This window comes from Caretta caretta, chromosome 2 (assembly GCF_965140235.1).
Source record: "Caretta caretta isolate rCarCar2 chromosome 2, rCarCar1.hap1, whole genome shotgun sequence".
NCBI lineage: Eukaryota > Metazoa > Chordata > Testudines > Cheloniidae > Caretta > Caretta caretta.
The window spans coordinates 264,681,494-264,701,422 of NC_134207.1; positions in this window are offsets into that span (position 1 = coordinate 264,681,494).

Sequence of the window (19,929 nt, forward strand, 5' to 3'; positions counted from 1 at the left end):
CTTTCTGAAAATTCAAGTACACTATCTTCAGTGGATCCCCCTTTTCCACATGCCTGTTGACTCCCTTAAAGAATTCTGATAGGTGAGGCATGATTTCTTGTTATAAAAGCCATGTTGATTCTTCCCCAGCGGATTGTGTTCATCTATGTGTCTGATAATTTTGTTCTTTACTATAGTTTCAACCAATTTGCCTGGTACCAAAGTTAGGCTTACCGGCCTGTAATTGCCAGGATCGCCTCTGCAGACTTTTTTAAAAATTGGCATTACATTAGCTTTCCTCCAGTCATCTTGTACAGAGGCTGATTTAAGTGATAGGATACATATCACATTTAGTTGTTCTGTAATTTGATATTTGAGTTCCTTCAGAACTCTTGGCTGAATAACATCTGATCCTGGTGACTTATTATGGTTTAATTTCTCAATTTGTTCCAAAACCTCCTCCCTTGGCATCTCAATTTGGGACAGTTCCTCAGATTTGTCATCTAAAGAGAGTGGCACAGATGTGGGCGTCTCCCTCACATCCTCTGCAGTGAAGACCAATGCAAATAATTCATTTAGCTGCTCCACAATGACTTTGTCTTCCTTGAGTGCTCGTTTAGCATCTTGATCGTCCAATGGCCCCACTGATTGTTTGGCAGGCTTTCTGCTTCTGATGTACTTCAATTTTTTTTGCTTTTTGTGTGTCTTTTACTTGTTACTCTTCAGACTGGGGTTTTTTTGGCCTCCTTAACAATATTTTTACACTTGACTTGCCAGAGTTTATGCTCTTTTCTATTTTCATCAGTAGGTTTGACTTCCAATTTTTAAAGGATTTCTTTTTACCTCTAATCAATTCTTTTACTTTGTTATTTAGTTATGGTTCTATTTTTTTTTGTCCTCTTACTGTTTTTTTTTTTAATTTGGGTGTATTTTGATGTTTTGAAATCATTTCCATGCAGCTTGCAGTCATTTCATTCTTGTGACTGTTCCTTTTGATTTTCATTTAACTAGGTTCCTCCTTGTTGTGTAGTTCCCATTTTTGAAGTTAAATGCTACAATGGTGGGTTATTTAGGTATTTTGCCCCCTACTAGGATGTTAAATTTAATTACACTGTGGTTCTTGTTACTGAGCGGTTTAGCTATTTTCACCCCTTGGACCAGATTGTGTGATCTATTTAGGACTAAATCAAGAACGGCCTCTCCCCTTGTGGGTTCCAGGAGTAGCTGCTCCAAGAAATAGTCATTAATGGGGTCTACAAATTTTATCTCTGCATCATGTCCTAAAGTGACATGAAAAGCTTGAAAAGGTGATGACAGAATGCCAATAAAAAGAACCCAAATGTGGTTTTGTCTCATTATTTTTAAGGTGCTCTCATGATTTTCAAGGCCCAGTGTATGATGTTCAAACATCTGGGGTTGAAAACATGGGAAAGGTGTGATGTAGGTCCCACCACAAGAGCAGCCCCGGCCTTAGCCGTAAGACTGCCTGCCCCTTCACTTTTTCTGATATAACTCCATGGATATCAGCGATTATTTTTTTCTTTCATGTGCATACACCACTTAGTACAACAGGGCCCTGCTCCCTGATTAGGGCCTCTTGGCACAATCCAAGTACTGCTGCTACTAAAAATACAAATCCCTTCATAATACCTGCTTCTTTCAGTAATGATTCCAATCTTGGTTGCAGTGTTGAATTTACTTAAAGATACCAAGTCCTCTTCAATAGTCTTTCTGCCCCAATTTCCCCTTCTTCTGAAATTTTTGAATCTCATGAGTCCTCCAGGGATATCCCAGGTCTTGAACCCAGGCCTAGGAGTCCCCAGATAGCTGCTTTACCCTGCCCTCTACTTAAGGTCTGCTGAAACCCAGTGGGCCAAGAAACTAGTAGGACTATTGCATCAACCAAGGTGCCACCCATGGGAGTCCTGAATGGAGGATCGCCCAACTCCACTGATTGGTCCAACCACACTGTTTAAGTCAAAAGGGGGCATAGGAAGTTTGTCTGAGCAACAAGGTGTTTTCTGCTGTTGCAAAATTGGATCCTGCTTGTGCCGGCCTCCAACGCTGCTCCTGATTCCTGTTCTGCTCCTCACTCCTGTTCCCACAGTGCTCCTGCTCCACGCTAGATCCGTGCCTCTCCTCTGGTTCCTGCCCTAATGCCTTGCTTCTGACCATGAATTACCAATCCTGGCTCCAAGCCTGGCCTCTGACTTCTGATCCTGAATCTGCTTGGATGCCTGGCTCTGGTAATTGGCAGTTGACGCAGGTGGTTTGTTCTCCAACTTGGATGCTTGCTCTGCCCACTAGACCAGATACCTGCTCTGACTCCTATGCCAGACTGCCTACATCCTGGTCAGTAACACTACCTGACAAAATGGTTTCTGTCTTTGTCTTTTATGTTTGGTCTACGTTGTTTGAAAGCTTTTGTTCTGGGGTGTTTCAAAGAGATGACTCCCCGGAGAGAACCTCTGTGCTTTTTAAACAACACAGGAACTTGGCACAACTGTAAAGGTGAACAGCACTTTATAAAAGAACAAATAAAATCCCCCCTGGCATCCTAATAACCCAATCAACACTTTTGGATTTGGTTCCTCACTTTGGAAGGAACAATGAGATTTGGCAGTGTGTCTGTAGGATAATACCGGGAGAGTTTCTTCCTTTATCATAGGTACCTTTCCCTAGTTGAGCTATTTCTGTCTGGCCCTTAGAATTCAACAGCTCAATTGCTAGAGGATCTCGACAAAGGCAAAAGCTCTGCTCAAGGAAATAAAAACTTTCCTTTTTCTTTCTTGGCTTGCCTTTGTGGCTGAGCTATTTCTAACTATATGGGCCGGATCATTAGCTAGCGTGAATTTGTTCCATTGATGTCACTGAATCTGGTCCTATATCGCTAACATAGGCTGAAGTCCTTGCTGAAGAATATAAAGCTGATTAGGTACTGTTGTCTAGATGCCATGGTGATGGGTTCATTAGACATGCCACAGATTTGATGGAGTGGGTAGCAGAAGGGAATGCAAAGGATCTGATCATGTGGGAGGTGGATTTCAGGGCCTCAGCATGCCAGTTTTAGCAGTCAGCCAGGAGCTCTCTCTAGCTCCCCTGGTCCCTGCTAGTAGCACTGCTCAGTCCAGGGTGCCGGCACTCCTTTCTCTTGCTAGGAGCCTGATCTTCCCTCCTTGAGCTTCAAGCAGCTACTGACCCTGCTCTGCCCTGCAGCTCTTCTTATATGGGCCTGCCAGGCCCCGATTGTCTGCTCCTTGCAGCCACCCTCGTATTGGCTGCTTTTTGCGTAGCCTCTCTAGATTCTATTAAACTTTTGCAGGCCAGTGTGGGGCATATGCCCCATCACAGGCTGTCAGTCACACTGGTACCCAGGGTTATGTAGAACCCTTTGCTCAGGGATGGGCCTATAGTGAGACACTGAGTTAGTACTGGAGGCAGTGTAACCTGGAGGATAGAGCTCAGGGGAGCTGGCATATCCCTGGCTCTGCCACTAGCCTGCTGGGTGACCTTGGGCCAGTCACTTCATCATCCCAATGACTCAGTTTCCCCATCTGTAAAATGGGGATAATGACACTGACCTCATTTGTAAAGTGCTTTGAGATCTTCAGATGAAAAATGCTGTATGACTGTTAGATATCACTACTGAACCAATGCTTCTGCAAAGTGTCATAAGTGCAAAGGGCTGGTCAAATAATATCAGCGAAGAGCTTATTTACGTAATTTTTTCCTGCCAGCCGATGTGAACTCATCATTCTTTCCAGCTCTCAAAACTTTCAGTCCAAATAAATTATTAAGGACTTTTCTCTCCAGTGGCTGAGTATCCATTTGCAAATATGGCTGGTGATTATTCACAATGTGCTGATGCTCCTGAAGGTGCCCTCTTTAGGATGAGATGTACATCCAAGGCAGAGCTATTAATGTTCTTTATATGGCACCATTGTGTGCATGGTACTTCACAAACAGGAACAAAAATATATATGCTTCTGAAAAGTTTAGGCCAAAAATGTACCTGCCTCAATCTATGCTAGGATGACCAGATGTCCCAATTTTATAGGGACAGTCCCGATTTTTGGGTCTTTGTCTTATATAGACTCCTATTACCCCCCACCCCTGTCCCGATTTTTTCCCATTTGCTCTCTGGTCACCCTAATCTATGCTCATGTAACAATGGCCCTTGACAGGCAGTCTACAGGGACCAAATCTGGGGCCTCTGGACTGGAAAGCATGATACCCTACCACTTACATTGTAGGACCTGATCTGTTAGTCTGAAGGCAATAGCAGATTCCTAAAGCTTTACATGAGGTCTAGCCAATTGGATGTAGACAAATGGCCACAATGTGGTGCAGGGAAACTTGTCCTGAGCTTCAGAAGTCCACTGCAGTTTGTTTAGGCACTGTTCAAATGATGCAAAGGAAACTCAGGGGGGAAATCATTTTGAAAGACCAAGCCCTTTCAAGGGTAACCCTCAGCACGTCTAAAGACAAGACTACTATTTTGGGGTCTAAGCTACAGGATTATCCTTTCTTCCTGCTGTTGTTTGCTGATAGACAGCTGGATTGTTTATTGTCATGAGACACAACTCAGGTCATCCCAGAATTGATTTCTTGCTTGCTTTTTCCTTTCTCTGTACACAGCATTAGGACTGACCACAAGGTTTGATCTTTTAGTTCTGACTTAGTGATGATAACTTATCCCTGTGGCAGGGTATCTGAGATATCATAAAAAGAAAAGGAGGACTTGTGGCACCTTAGAGACTAACACATTTATTTGAGCATAAGCTTTCGTGCACTACAGCTCACTTCATCGGATGCTCACGAAAGCTTATGCTCAAATAAATTGGTCAGTCTCTAAGGTGCCACAAGTCCTCCTTTTCTTTTTGCGAATACAGACTAACACAGCTGCTACTCTGAAACCTGAGATATCATAGTGTAACCCACACACCTCCTGGATGTGATGTTATGCCCCATCTAGTGGCACCAAGACCACTTAGCCAGAGATTAATATGTTTGCTTTATAGCCTTAGCTAACAGAGAGAGTTGGCTTTTAGCTCAGGCAGCAGAGGCTCATGCACTGAGCTCCAGAGGTCTCCAGTTCAATCCTGCCTGCCGCCGACCAGGGCCTGTTGGTGTTACAATAACACAAACCAATAGAAGACAAAACTCCTGGGTAGAGCTGGGCAAAAATTTTTGTGTGAATCTTTTTTTTTTTTTTTAAATGAAAAATGCAGATTTGGGTTGACAAACAATTCACAAAGTCAGGTCAATTTTTGGCAAATTGTTTCGGTTGGAGGCGTTAAAAAAAAGGAAAAAGAAAAAAACGGGAAAGGTTGAAAGGCTTTGTTTTGGAATGGCTACAAAGAAATGATTTGACGTGTTGCTTGAGAAAGACATCTTGTTTGGGAATTTCCCTCAACTTTATTAAACAATAAAAAATGGCTGGAAATGAAATGGGTTTTTTTTTACTACTTTTTTGGCTCACTAAAAACAAACAAACAAACAACCTCCCCCCAAAAAAACAAACAAACAAACAAATAAACAACCCCCTCCCCCCATGTTCCCTTGTTTTGGGTCAACTTAGAATGGTTTCCCCCCACCACCCTGATCTTGCGGTCCCAATAGAAGATATTACCTTGCCCACCTTGTCTCTGTTGGCTGAAAAACCATAGAATCATAGACTATCAGGGTTGGAAGGGACCTCAGGAGGTCATCTAGTCCAACCCCCTGCTCAAAGCAGGACCAATCCCCAATTTTTGCCCCAGATCCCTAAATGTCCCCCTAAAGGATTGAACTCACAACTCTGGGTTTAGCAGGCCAATGCTCAAACCACTGAGCTATCACACACACACCCTTAGTTACATGTGTTCAAGACTAGTTGTAATTTGTCCCATCATGTTCAGTGGTGTATGTAGGGCAAATCTGTAAAGCCAATGAAAGCCAAATCTGTAAAGCCAACAAAAGCCACAAGATACACACATACACCAAAGTTACTTCCAGTTAGTGCTAACATGCCTGCAATCAATTGAAGAAACCAGCACTTACAAGGCAGTTTCATCCAGGTCTGGTTTATTGGAGCGATAATTTAAGATCACCTGTTACTTTCAGTACACGTGCTTTTCGGTTTGTGACGGCACTTCCACCTGAAATGCCCGGTGGGAATTATTCCCACAGCAGAAAATACTAGAGGTGGGCAAAGTACAGAGACTTTTTATGCCACTGATAAAATTGTTGGTGCTCTGTCCCCAGAGAGCTGCGGTGAGATAGGTGCAATGAATTGGCTACGGGTGCAGGAGCACGTCTCCCTCTAGTGTCTGGCGTGCATAAAAGATTCTCCAACAAATTATCATTTGTATTGCAGTACTGCCTAGATACCCCAACTGAGATTGGGGACCTCACTGGGCTAGACACTATTCAAACTGGCCAGTACCTGGAAGAGTTCAGAATACAGACAGGAAGTATTATTATCCCCTTTGTGGCCATGTGAAATGAGGCCCTACATTCAAATGAGAGGCATTTCTCGGTCTGTTGTGTAGTCTGCCTCTGCGTATTGCGATAACTTTGGCAAACTACATCTGGTCAATTCCAAATGTTCTAGGCCTCAGTGGGCAGAACCCTGTTGATTTTGGTGAAAACTGCAAAAGCAGAACAGCCTGATTGGAGCTGATTTTAGTAGCAGAGTGTCCATTGGGTGCTGCGGGCGGAAGAAGGTGTCTGATGATCTCTGTTGCTTCCTCGACACGGCACATGTAATGCTTTCTCGAAGACTGCTTTGGTGCTTAAGTAGGCTGAGCTCTGGACATCGTCTACACGAGCATGTGCAAATGGTTTTTCAAGTGTCCCAAAAGAAGACCTCTGCAGTGGGATTCTATGGATAGACTATAGCCCTGAGCAATTTTAGAGGATACAGCCACTAAACCTAAATTTGAGGGTTAAGTCGTCTAAGCTGCTCCTCTTCTTCTCTCAGTTGTTTTATCGGTTTCATATTTTGTTATATTTTGTGTCTTTTGGTAATTGAAGCCAGGGTCAAACACAATCCTCTCCGATGTCTGGCCCTCTGACAGGGTGGTCTGTCCCCTTTAACATGTGGTGGGGACTGGGCCAGCCAAACCCTGGTCCAGGAATTTGGAGCAGATGCTGGAAGAGAAGATGTGGTCCCAGGGTAATAGTCAGAGACTGTGGGGAAAACCAGGTTACTGTCTCTTTAAGTGTGCAGGGACTAGGAGTCTTGTAATATAGGGTGGGGCATAGCTCCCCTCTCTCTCAGCCAATCAGGACAAGGTCTTCCCTCATCTGGGTTGGTGAAGTGCATAAAAAGGAGATGTATCTTAAGGGAAAAGCACAGAAGAGTCTGACCTGGGATATGAATGAATCCCTTTGAGAATATGTTTGAGAATATTAAGCAGAACATTGACTGTTTCCTTAGATACAAATTGTCTCCTGTTAACCCTAGACAGTGACAAGAGAATGATAAAAGTCTAGGAAAGGGGCTAGTGTTATCCATATGAAAAACTCTGGGTTGGATTCTGTTCTCACTTACACCAATATGAATCTGGAATGACTCCCCAGAGAGCTGTAAAAGGACCAGGGTCACATGATAATGCCTTACACTCATGAAGGATAGCTCCTTCGACAGCTATTAGCCAAGTTGGTCAGGGACCCACCCTCATGTTCTGGGTGTCCCTAAAGCCCTGATTGCCAGATGTCTGGATTGGACAACAGGGGATGAATCACTCATAAATTGTCCTGCTTTGTTCATTCCCTCTGAAGTACCTGGCACTGGCCCCTGTTGGAAGACAGGATACTGGGCTAGATGGACAGTTGGTCTGACCCAGCCTGGCTGATCTTATGTTCTTATTCTAAGTATAGAAGAAAAATAAAATAATTGCAGAAAAATTACATATAATCCATCTCTATAACATATGCTATCTTTAGATGCAGACACAGCTGATGGATTCTTGTCAATGCCATGGTGACAGAGCTTAAAAAACTGAAGCCCACACAAATCCTGCATTATTCTCCAGGACTCGGATCCAGGGTAAAATTAAAGAAGCATTCACAGTCATGGTTCTCAGGATAAAATAATACATAGTTCTTTCATACCACTTTTATCAACAGATTTCAAAGCACTTCACAAAGGAAGGGAAACCTCATTATAAGGGCCCTACCAAATTCACGGTCCATCTTGGCCAATTTCACAGTCATATGGTTTTAAAAATCACCAATTTCATGGATTCAGATATTTGCATCTGAAATTTCAGGGTGTAATAACCATGGGGGTCCTGACACAAAGGAGGGTTGTGGGGTGTGGGGGGGTCACAAGGCTATTGTAGGGGGGTTGCAGTGTTGCCACCCTTACTTCTGTGCGGCTGCTGACAGAGGTGCTGTCTTCAGAGCTGGGCAGCCGGAGAGTAGTGGGCAGCACGGATGTGAGAGCAGCATAGGATGGGGTTGGGGCCAGGGCTGGCTTTATGGGTGGGCGACTGCTCCTGCCCACTCTGGTGCCCCCTCCACAGAGCCATAGCTAATCAGAGGTGCAGCTGTTCCAGTTCAGTATTTTAAGTTTAGACTTGCCCTTAGACTAGCATTGTGCATCACTGTTTTCATCCGTGGGTTTTGTTCACACACTTCTGCCTGAAAGAGAAAGGGAGAGAAAGATCGGGACTGAATCAGTTCCTATCTCCAAAGAAATCTTGGTTCTTTTCCCTTGGGCCTTTTAAACTGTGCTGTATGTAGTTATATAACTGTAAAATGAGATGATTCTGTTTGCTGGGTACTGCCCCTATAAATTAGGGGCAGAATCCACCTCTTTCTTACACCAGTGAAAACCAAGAGTGGTTCCATTGAAGTCTAGGGTCTGATTTAGGGTTGCCCCTTTTCTAATTGCTGGTAACCAGACCCCTGAGGAACCCACCCCTGTCCTACTTCTTCCCCCAAGGCCCCGCCCCTGCTCCACTTCTTCACCCAAGGTCCCGCCCTGGTTGCTCACTCTTCTCCCCCCCCCCTCCTGTCGCTTGCTGGCTCGTATCAAGGAGCCTGACTGCAGGTAGGTCTGGCTGAGCTGGAGCTGGGGCAGAATAATGACCCAACACCTTCCCCTGCCCCACAGTAACTGGACTCTTGCTTTGGGTGCAATTTAGGGTCGCCAGGTCCCCTTTTCGACTGGACTTTCCTTTTTCTCGCACGTTATGGAGTCACGCACAAAATGAGAGCAGAGTGGGTATAAAATAACTACCATTCTGATCTAGTCATATTTCACACCCCTCCTGCACGATGGAGATGGCGGTGCATGGTGCAGGACAAAGGGAAATCAGACCTATTTGTACTTTTCTTTGCTGTTTCTCTTGATTCTAAGATAAATCCGCGCAACCCAAAGGATGCCCGTTGGCTCTTTGTGTAGGGAAAGCATAACTTCAATGGATAAATTGGTGTGAAAACATATTTCGAGCCTACGCCATTATCACACATCTTGCAACAAATCAGTTACACCATCTGTGGCTGATTGCTATCTTTGATCCCCTAGGAGTGGTTAAATGTCCAGCTAACAAAGGGTGCCTATAGCAAGGCGGGGCTCACCTTGCTCAGAGCTCCGGTACGAAACTGTAGAAAAACCTGAGTGTCTCTGGATTAAGTTTAGAAGTGTGTGCAACAAGAGTGATGTAGTGGTGGAAGTCTGCTATAGACCACCGGACCAGGGGGATGAGGTAGATGAGGCTTTCTTCCGGCAGCTCACGGAAGCTACTAGATCGCATGCCCTGATTCTCATGGGTGACTTTAATTTTCCTGATATCTGCTGGCAGAGCAATACAGCGGTGCATAGACAATCCAGGAAGTTTTTGGAAAGCGTAGGGGACAATTTCCTGGCGCAAGTGCTAGAGGAGCCAACTAGGGGGGGTGCTTTTCTTGACCTGCTGCTCACAAACCGGGTAGAATTAGTGGGGGAAGCAAAAGTGGATGGGAATCTGGGAGGCAGTGACCATGAGTTGGTTGAGTTCAGGATCCTGATGCAGGGAAGAAAGGTAAGCAGCAGGATACGGACCCTGGACTTCAGGAAAGCAGACTTCGACTTCCTCAGGGAACGGATGGCCAGGATCCCCTGGGGGACTAACTTGAAGGGGAAAGGAGTCCAGGAGAGCTGGCTGTATTTCAAGGAATCCCTGTTGAGGTTACAGGGACAAACCATCCCGATGAGTCGAAAGAATAGTAAATATGGCAGGCGACCAGCTTGGCTTAATGGTGAAATCCTAGCGGATCTTAAACATAAAAAAGAAGCTTACAAGAAGTGGAAGGTTGGACATATGACCAGGGAAGAGTATAAAAATATTGCTCGGGCATGTAGGAATGATATCAGGAGGGCCAAATCGCACCTAGAGCTGCAGCTAGCAAGAGATGTCAAGAGTAACAAGAAGGGTTTCTTCAGGTATGTTGGCAACAAGAAGAAAGCCAAGGAAAGTGTGGGCCCCTTACTGAATGAGGGAGGCAACCTAGTGACAGAGGATGTGGAAAAAGCTAATGTACTCAATGCTTTTTTGCCTCTGTTTTCACTAACAAGGTCAGCTCCCAGACTGCTGCGCTGGGCATCACAAAATGGGGAAGAGATGGCCAGCCCTCTGTGGAGATAGAGGTGGTTAGGGACTATTTAGAAAAGCTGGACGTGCACAAGTCCATGGGGCCGGACGAGTTGCATCCGAGAGTGCTGAAGGAATTGGCGGCTGTGATTGCAGAGCCATTGGCCATTATCTTTGAAAACTCGTGGCGAATGGGGGAAGTCCCGGATGACTGGAAAAAGGCTAATGTAGTGCCAATCTTTAAAAAAGGGAAGAAGGAGGATCCAGGGAACTACAGGCCAGTCAGCCTCACCTCAGTCCCTGGAAAAATCATGGAGCAGGTCCTCAAAGAATCAATCCTGAAGCACTTGCATGAGAGGAAAGTGATCAGGAACAGCCAGCATGGATTCACCAAGGGAAGGTCATGCCTGAGTAATCTAATTGCCTTTTATGATGAGATTACTGGTTCTGTGGATGAAGGGAAAGCAGTGGATGTATTGTTTCTTGACTTTAGCAAAGCTTTTGACACGGTCTCCCACAGTATTCTTCTCAGCAAGTTAAGGAAGTATGGGCTGGATGAATGCACTATAAGGTGGGTAGAAAGCTGGCTAGATTGTCGGGCTCAATGGGTAGTGATCAATGGCTCCATGTCTAGTTGGCAGCCGGTATCAAGTGGAGTGCCCCAAGTCCGGGGGCCGGTTTTGTTCAATATCTTCATAAATGATCTGGAGGATGGTGTGGATTGCACTCTCAGCAAATTTGCGGATGATACTAAACTGGGAGGAGAGGTAGATACGCTGGAGGGGAGGGATAGGATACAGAAGGACCTAGACAAATTGGAGGATTGGGCCAAAAGAAATCTGATGAGGTTCAATAAGGATAAGTGCAGGGTCCTGCACTTAGGATGGAAGAATCCAATGCACCGCTACAGACTAGGGACCGAATGGCTAGGCAGCAGTTCTGCGGAAAAGGACCTAGGTGTGACAGTGGACGAGAAGCTGGATATGAGTCAGCAGTGTGCCCTTGTTGCCAAGAAGGCCAATGGCATTTTGGGATGTATAAGTAGGGGCATAGCGAGCAGATCGAGGGACGTGATCGTTCCCCTCTATTCGACATTGGTGAGGCCTCATCTGGAGTACTGTGTCCAGTTTTGGGCCCCACACTACAAGAAGGATGTGGATAAATTGGAGAGAGTCCAGCGAAGGGCAACAAAAATGATTAGGGGTCTAGAACACATGACTTATGAGGAGAGGCTGAGGGAACTGGGATTGTTTAGCCTGCAGAAGAGAAGAATGAGGGGGGATTTGATAGCTGCTTTCAACTACCTGAAAGGGGGTTCCAAGAGGATGGCTCTAGACTGTTCTCAATGGTAGCAGATGACAGAACGAGGAGTAATGGTCTCAAGTTGCAGTGGGGGAGGTTTAGATTGGATATTAGGAAAAACTTTTTCACTAAGAGGGCGGTGAAACACTGGAATGCGTTACCTAGGGAGGTGGTAGAATCTCCTTCCTTAGAGGTTTTTAAGGTCAGGCTTGACAAAGCCCTGGCTGGGATGATTTAACTGGGAATTGGTCCTGCTTCGAGCAGGGGGTTGGACTAGATGACCTTCAGGGGTCCCTTCCAACCCTGATATTCTATGATTCTATGATTCCTGCTGGTCAGTCTGGGAATTAGCTTATCCAGTTCAGGAGCGCCCTCCTCTGGCCAGTTTCTTGCCCTCAGTTACCTGCTCTGTTGTCTCCACCACCGCTGGGCCCATGTGCCTCCCAGACCCCGGTGCCCCTTAACCTGGGGTGCTGCCCCATGGCAGTGTCCCCCCACTCTGGGTCTCCCCTCCTGGGGAACCCCAACCCCCTATACCCACCTTGCCTCAGTGACTACTGCCAGTTGTCATCTAGCCCCTTCTCTCAGGGGCAAACTGCAGTCTGTAATGGCCACTCGTCACTGGCAAGGGGGTTGGACCTGCTGCCTTTTCTTGCCCTGGCTGCCTCCCTGCAGCCCTAGTACGTCCTCAGGCCTTTGCCACAAGGCCTCAGCCTGGGAGGTCGCCAGGCCAGAGCTCCCCAGATCAGCCTGCCCTGTCCAAGGTACCCCGTCTCTACCAGGCAGCTAGGTCCTCCTTGCTTCACTGCTGGAGCAAAGCTAACTTCCTTCCCCGCCCCAGAGCCCTTCATATACTGCCCCAGACAGGCCCTGATTGGCTGCCTCAAGCCCACTCGTGATTGGCTCCCTGGGGCAGCCCTTTCCCAGGGCTGTTTTTAACCCCTTCCAAACTGGAGTGGGGTGACCGCCCTGCCACAGTGCCATTCATGCCCAGAAGGTAGGCAGGTGGTCAGGCAAATCATCCATCTCAGCCGTCTCCTTAGTTTAACGTTCTCAAATGGGCTGCTTTTACTGGTATGAAAGCCCAATTTCCCCTCTATTCCTCACTAAGAAAAGAAGCCCCCAATGCCTTGCTTCTCACAAAGCACCATTTTTAGATCACAGGAAATAAGAGAAAAGGAGTACTTGTGGCACCTTAGAGACTAACCAATTTATTTGAGCATGAGCTTTCGTGAGCTACAGCTCACTTCATCAGCTCATGCTCAAATAAATTGGTTAGTCTCTAAGGTGCCACAAGTACTCCTTTTCTTTTTGCGAATACAGACTAACACGGCTGTTCCTCTGAAACAGGAAATAAGAGGGAAATCAGAAGAGCAAATAACTGCAGAAGCCCAGAAAAATCAGCTCCGTTAATTACATTTGAAGAGAAGAAACAAATATCACACACACTTTTGCATCTTGCCTATTTACCAGCTTAAACGGGAGGGAAATCAATGCTTCAGAAAGGGACCATACCGCATAAGCAACAGGAGCTGGGCCTGGGATTTAAAACGTAGATCTACATCACCCTAACGGGTGCGGGTGGATGAATCTGAGTTTTGGCTGCAGCCTGTTTCCATACGCAGTGATTTTTACAGGGGATATAAACACTTGGGGCCTAATTCTCAGTTAAAGGCCGCTTCATGCCATCCTGAAAACAGAAAAGGGCCTTAAAGAGGAGGGGGGGAACCACCCCCTGGGAATATGCCCTGTAGCGAAGGCATCACCGCAAAAGGGACTTTTGTCAACCCTATTCCCAACCCTCATCAGAGGGCGTGTGTTGGGGGCAGACTAGGTGTAGGGAGGGCAAAGAGGAGCACAGGCCAGGAGCAGGGAGGGGGTGTGTCTGGAGAGCATGATGGTTGTTCTCTATGTCCTGTAGTGGGTTATGAGAATTGGGCCCTGCTACATTATTGCATAAACCAACCTTTGGGGTGAGGCAGAAATTTCCTTTAGTAGTTTATTCCATAATTGCCCAGGTGGGGGGTTTCTTACTCCTTCCTCCAAAGAATCTGGTGCTGGCTACTGTGAGAGACAGGATGTGAGCCTCTGCAGGGACAGAACCCAGCTCTGTGGGACGGTTGACACCTCCACGCTGCTAGCTGACAGCCATGGTAGGGCTTTGTCATTATTATATAGAGCCTAGGGAGATAAACACCCCAGGAAGTACCACCTCCAAGGCTGGATTGACAGCTTTCCTCCTGGTTCCTGGTTGGTGCAGGCATTCTATTTAAGCCCAGGAGGAATTCTAGAAGACTCTGGGCAATGAGGTGGACTCCCCTGCTGGCCACAGAGATGGACCTTGCCTCTTTGCTTGCTGGTTGACTCCGAACCCCAGCTTGGACCCCTGGCTTCCCCCCTTGAACTCCGACCCCAATCCTGACCCGTGGCCTTGGTACCTGGACCCTGATTCTGGCTTTGCTTTGGGACTCTAGTTTTTGACCCCTGATTTTGGTACTAGGACTCTGACTTCAGCTTGATCCCTTGCTTCCATGCTTGAACTCTGACTCTGGCTATGGGGCCTGACTTTCCCCTTGAACTCTGTCACTTTGGTACCTGCTCTTTGGCATCGGTGCTAGGACCCCGATCCCAGTCCCAAATTCAGGCTACCACTCGTAGACTCTGATCCCTGACCTAGGTCACTGGACGCTTTCACCAGACCTGACTGCTAAGCCTCACCGCCAAAGCCCTGGCTGTGACACAGGATGCTGGTTTAGGTGAACTATTGGCCTGATCCTATTCTTCTGTTCCTGGCTGAACCTGCCTTCCGACAAGTGTCCAGGAAGTTATGAAGTTTGTTCTGTGCGTCACTTAACCTCAGTTGAAGGCAATGTTTGTTTGTGGAAGTCAGACAGTTTTTTGTTTTGTTTTGTTTTCTTGTTCAGTTCATAGCCTATTATCAAGACCACAATGAAGACCAAAACAAGAATGAGCTCATACAAGCCCTGCAATTGCTCAGACAGCTCCTTCCAGATGGACAAAGGCATAAGTTATCTCAGTCTCCTCCAACCCAGCAGACAAGTGATCCCAGCTGATCCTCTCTCTCAATCGACTTCTACACCGGAAGACTAGAAACCAAACCAGAACTGCACACAACTCAGTAGTTGCAAGTTCACAGCAGTCTGTGTCAACCATTGCTTTGGCTGTGATTCATGTAAGTTCAGCCCCCAAGTTTTTCTTGAAACCACCGAGTCTTGTCTGCTTTGGAAAATGGCAAATTTTATGCGGTGTCAAAACTAAACCACACATTGAGTCAGTGTGGTTCAAAGCACAGCTCGAGTTCATGAACAGGTTCATGAGTTCTTTGGCAAATTGAGATCTCATCCACATTATAGTAACTACCATGTTTGGGAGGCATGTAGTCTCCCAACACCTGGTAGGGTCCCATCTATGCTATGAAATCGGTGTCAGGAAGACATGATAGTAACATGTCCCCCGACACAGAATATGTCCACATTGGAGCTGGAGGTGTAATTTCCAACCCAGGTAGACATCAACTAGCTCTGATCAAGCTAAAAATAGAATTGTATTCACAGCTGCAAGAGTGACAGGATAGACTAGCCACCCTGAGTACAATCCCATCCGAGATACTAGATATATACTCAGGAAGGCTAACCTGTGTCATGGCCCTTGCAGCTGTGGCTATGTTGATATTTTCAGTGCAGGTGTCTCTAACTGCACTGGAAATTACATCTCCAGTTCCCATGTAGACATACCCACCGTGAAAGCACAGTCTGTTCCTGCAGTGTAGATGGGACCTTGTGTGAAGATATGTCCCTTTAAGGGCTGCACCCAGCTTAGCTGAATACATGCATTTGGGTGAGCTGCAAGTACTTCTGATACAGCCACCTGAGCAGAAATACCCTTCTCAGAATTGCTGAGCTGATTTTATAATACATCACATATTCTGATCTTCCTAAAGTCCTGATTGAGTCTCCTTATGCAGAACCTACAAACACTGTATAGCACCAGGATTGGATGAATACGAATGACTGAAAAAGAGAGTACAGGACAAAAGGGATAAAGAAAATGGATCAGCTGAGAGCTCTAATGGAATTGACATTATCTGGTGTGACAAAGCTCTGTCCTTGTCTCCATGAGTCCCGCGTTTCCTGGCAGATTTCACTAGCCTCAGAGGCTCATTGTGACCCTCCACATAGACCTTTTCTCTCTAGAGGCAAAGGTCACAGCCTACTGAGCCATTTTCATCATAAGCCAGTGAGGGAGGTGAGGAGAAGCAACCTTCCCTCGCACAGTCTCTGTTGTCTCCCAGTCTCAGTGATTAATCAGGGGGGCAAAGGGAGGGAGCCCAGGCCCCACCTCTACTCCAGGCTCCAGGCCAGGGACCCTAATAGTATCAGCTATGGTAGCTGACTTTTTAGAAACAGGACATGTACAATTCCCTGGGCTACTTCCCCAGAGCAGCCCCGCACTTCCTCAAGCTCCACTTCACCCTTACCTCAGGGCTGGCTTCCGTCCTTGTGTCTGATATGGTGTGTACTGCTCAGCCTCTCCAACAGTGCAACTTCCTCCTACAGCTCCTGACATGCACACCCACTTGACTAACTGGGAGGTTTTTAACTAGTTTCAGCCAGCCCCTGACTGGCTTCAGGTGTCCCAATCAACCTAGCATCCTCCCTGCCTTCTGGAAAGATCTTAATTGGCCCCAGGTGTCTTGATTAACCTGGAGCAACTGCCATTTGGTTACCATGGTAACAAGGATTTGTTTAGCCTGGGGCTAACATACCTGTTTCTCACTACTTTCCTATAGCCATCTGGCCTTGCCACGCCACACTGGCAATGCAGTAGATAACTGGAAGAGGTTCAAGAGAGATTCAACCTGTACGTGCAAGCAAGTATCTCTGCTGAAAAAGAAAAAAAGCAGCAGGTAGCTATTTGCTTTAAATAGTATGTAGCCGACAGCACTAGTTGTTTATAATAGTATGACCTTAAGACAAGCAGAACAATCATGCTATACAACTACTGCACACTCCAAACAAATGCAAATTTTTGAAAAAAATATAAATGTCACATGAGAACTCAGAGAGAAGGGGAGTCATTTTGGAATAGCCTTCCAAGGGACACAGTGGGGGCAAAAGACCTATCTGGCTTTAAGATTAAACTCGATAAGTTTATGGAGAAGATGGTATGATGGGATAACTTGATTTTGGTAATTAATTGATCTTTAAATATTCATGGTAAATAGGCCCAATGGCCTGTGATGGGATGTTAGATAGGGTGGGATCTGTGTTACTACAGAAAATTCTTTTCTGGGTATCTGGCTGGTGAATCTTGCCCATATGCTCAGGGTTTAGCTGATCGCCATATTTGGGGTCGGGAAGGAATTTTCCTCCAGGGCAGATTGGAAGAGGCCCTGAAGGTTTTTCGCCTTCCTCTGTAGCATGGGGCATGGGTCACTTGCTGGAGGATTCTCTGCTCCTTGAAGTCTTTAAACCATGATTTGAGGACTGCGATAGCTCAGACATAGGTGAGAGGTTTTTCGCAGGAGTGGGTGGGTGAGATTCTGTGGCCTGCGTTGTGCAGAAGGTCAGACTAGATGATCATAATGGTCCCTTCTGACCTTAATATCTATGAATCTATGAAGAATTTATGCTGGTTATCAAACTGTTGAGCCAAACATGTAACCATGGTCAACTCACAGATACAATAATTAGAGATCAAATAGCGATGGGATTTCGAGATCCAAAAAGACTGGTGGCAGATCCAGATTTGAACCTGGACAAAGACAGTAAGAATATGCCTGTGACACTGGGCCAGAAAGGGTTAAACAGCGAGCAGGCGAAGTGACCCAAAACCAACCTTTAAAGACATATTAGGGAAGTATTGAAGTGGTAAACAGGGCCATTCCTTGTAGATAGGTCTCAAAGCCATGTTAAATGGATGAGCATTCTGTATTGTTAGAGAGTTAGAGGTAAGTACTAATTATATTTGTCTGTGTTTATCTATATCTTGTTAGATATTAACAACATGACCAGATTAGCTTGTGGATGCTAATTCCCTTTTATGTCTTAATACATTATATTATGCATGCAGATGGTTCAGTTAACCTTAAGATCAAAGTTGTAAGATATTGCAGGAAATAATATTATTTACATTGTCTTCAGCTTAAATTGTCTGTGCCCTAATGGAATGCCCTGATAGTTTGAATGGATAATTGCCTTATGTTATTTAATATTACTAGTTTACCTGAGCATACAGAAGAAATAGGGATTGACTTCAAAGCAACTATGTACATTACCTATTTTCCATTCAAGGAATGCTTGCTGTGACAAGAGGCATCTGAGCCTGCTAGAGAACTATAAAAGAACTCTAGGGCTGCATCAGCAGGATTTTGGCAAATTCCCTTTTATAAGAGTAACATACATTTATGTACTTTTAATATACTATATGGAGGATACTGCTTTTGCGATGGCCATTCTCCCTCTTATCCCATGACAGCTTACTCTGCTTAAGAGCCTTTGGTGAGGGACCTTGTCAAAGGCTTTCTGAAAATCTAAGTACACTATATCCACTGGATCCCCTTGGTCCACATGGTTGTTGACCCCCTCAAAGAATTCTAGTAGATTAGCGAGGCATGATTTCCCTTTACAAAAACCATGTTGACTTTTCCCCAACAAATTATGTTCATCTCTGGCATATGCTTCCTGGGCATTCATTAAAACTCAGTGTCAAGACATGCAAATTAAGAAGGAGGCTTTAGCTTTAGTGCATGGTTGCAAGAAATGTCACGTGTTCATCTATAGGTGACCAGTTATTTCTGAAACAGACCATAAGCCTGTTGAATCCATTGCAAAGAAGGGACTGCCTCCCTTCCCAGAATACGGAGACTGTTTTTTCAATTGCAGTTATATGATTTGCAAATAGAATATAAAGCAGGAAGGGATTCAGTGCCAGTAGACGCTCTATCCAGAGCTTTTGGCAATACTGTAGTAGGAAATGATTCAGAATCTGATATAGTGCATGTGAACTTTAGAAAGAAAAATGACCCAGGCTCTGACAAAAGGTGGACTACATCCGCAGCTGCCACAACACAACACAAGCTCTTGCAAAGGGTGATCAAAGCTATAACAGTTGGTTGGCCTGGACAGGACATATCTAGTCCATATTTTCACTTCAAAGAAGAACTTTCAGTGATTGATGGTGTTGTGTTGAGAAGCAATCGATGAATCATTACCAAAGTGTTCCAGTCTGACTTGCTTATTAGAATTTATGAAGGACATTTAGGAATTGAAATTGCAGAAGAAGGGCCAGAGATATGTTGTTTTGGCCTCACATAAATGAGGATATCGAGAAAACATTTAAGAAATGGGAAACGTTAAATATTCCTGCCTTAGCCTTCAAAAGAGCCAATGATGGTACATCAAGAAGCTTTAGAAACTAGCATACAGTTGGTATTGATTTATTCAATTTTGCTGGCAAAGAATATGTTTTGATTTTAAACGATTACACACACTTTCCAGAGATTGATTCAGTGGACAATGGAATGGCAAAGCATGTAGTGACACAAATTAAATCACTATTTGCTAGACAGGGTATTCCTGCAGTGGTAATGTCAGACAACGGTCCACAATATGTAGGATATGAATTCAAACTATTTGTGAGAGACTATGGATTCAAGCATATCACAGTGAGTCTTAGATACCACACCCCCAGCCAGAGGGTCTACTGGAGAATGGCATAAAAATAATAAAGGGGCTACTAAATAAAAGCACACAAATCTAATTCAGATCCTTACTTGGCATTGCTTAACTATAGGGCAACACCTGGAGACATTCGTTGTCTCCCACAGAGTTTCTTTTAAACAGAAAAGTAAAAACTAGACCACCTCATCTTGTAGAAAATGATGCTGAGAATGGACATGATGTAAAAGGGTTGAAGAAAGCAGATAAAGACCAACCAAAACCTAGGATCACAGAAGGTTACGAGAAGTAATAAGTCTCCTCATGACTTATGAGGAGATGCTGAGGGAACTGGGATTGTTTAGTCTGCGGAAGAGAAGAATGAGGGGGGATTTGATAGCTGC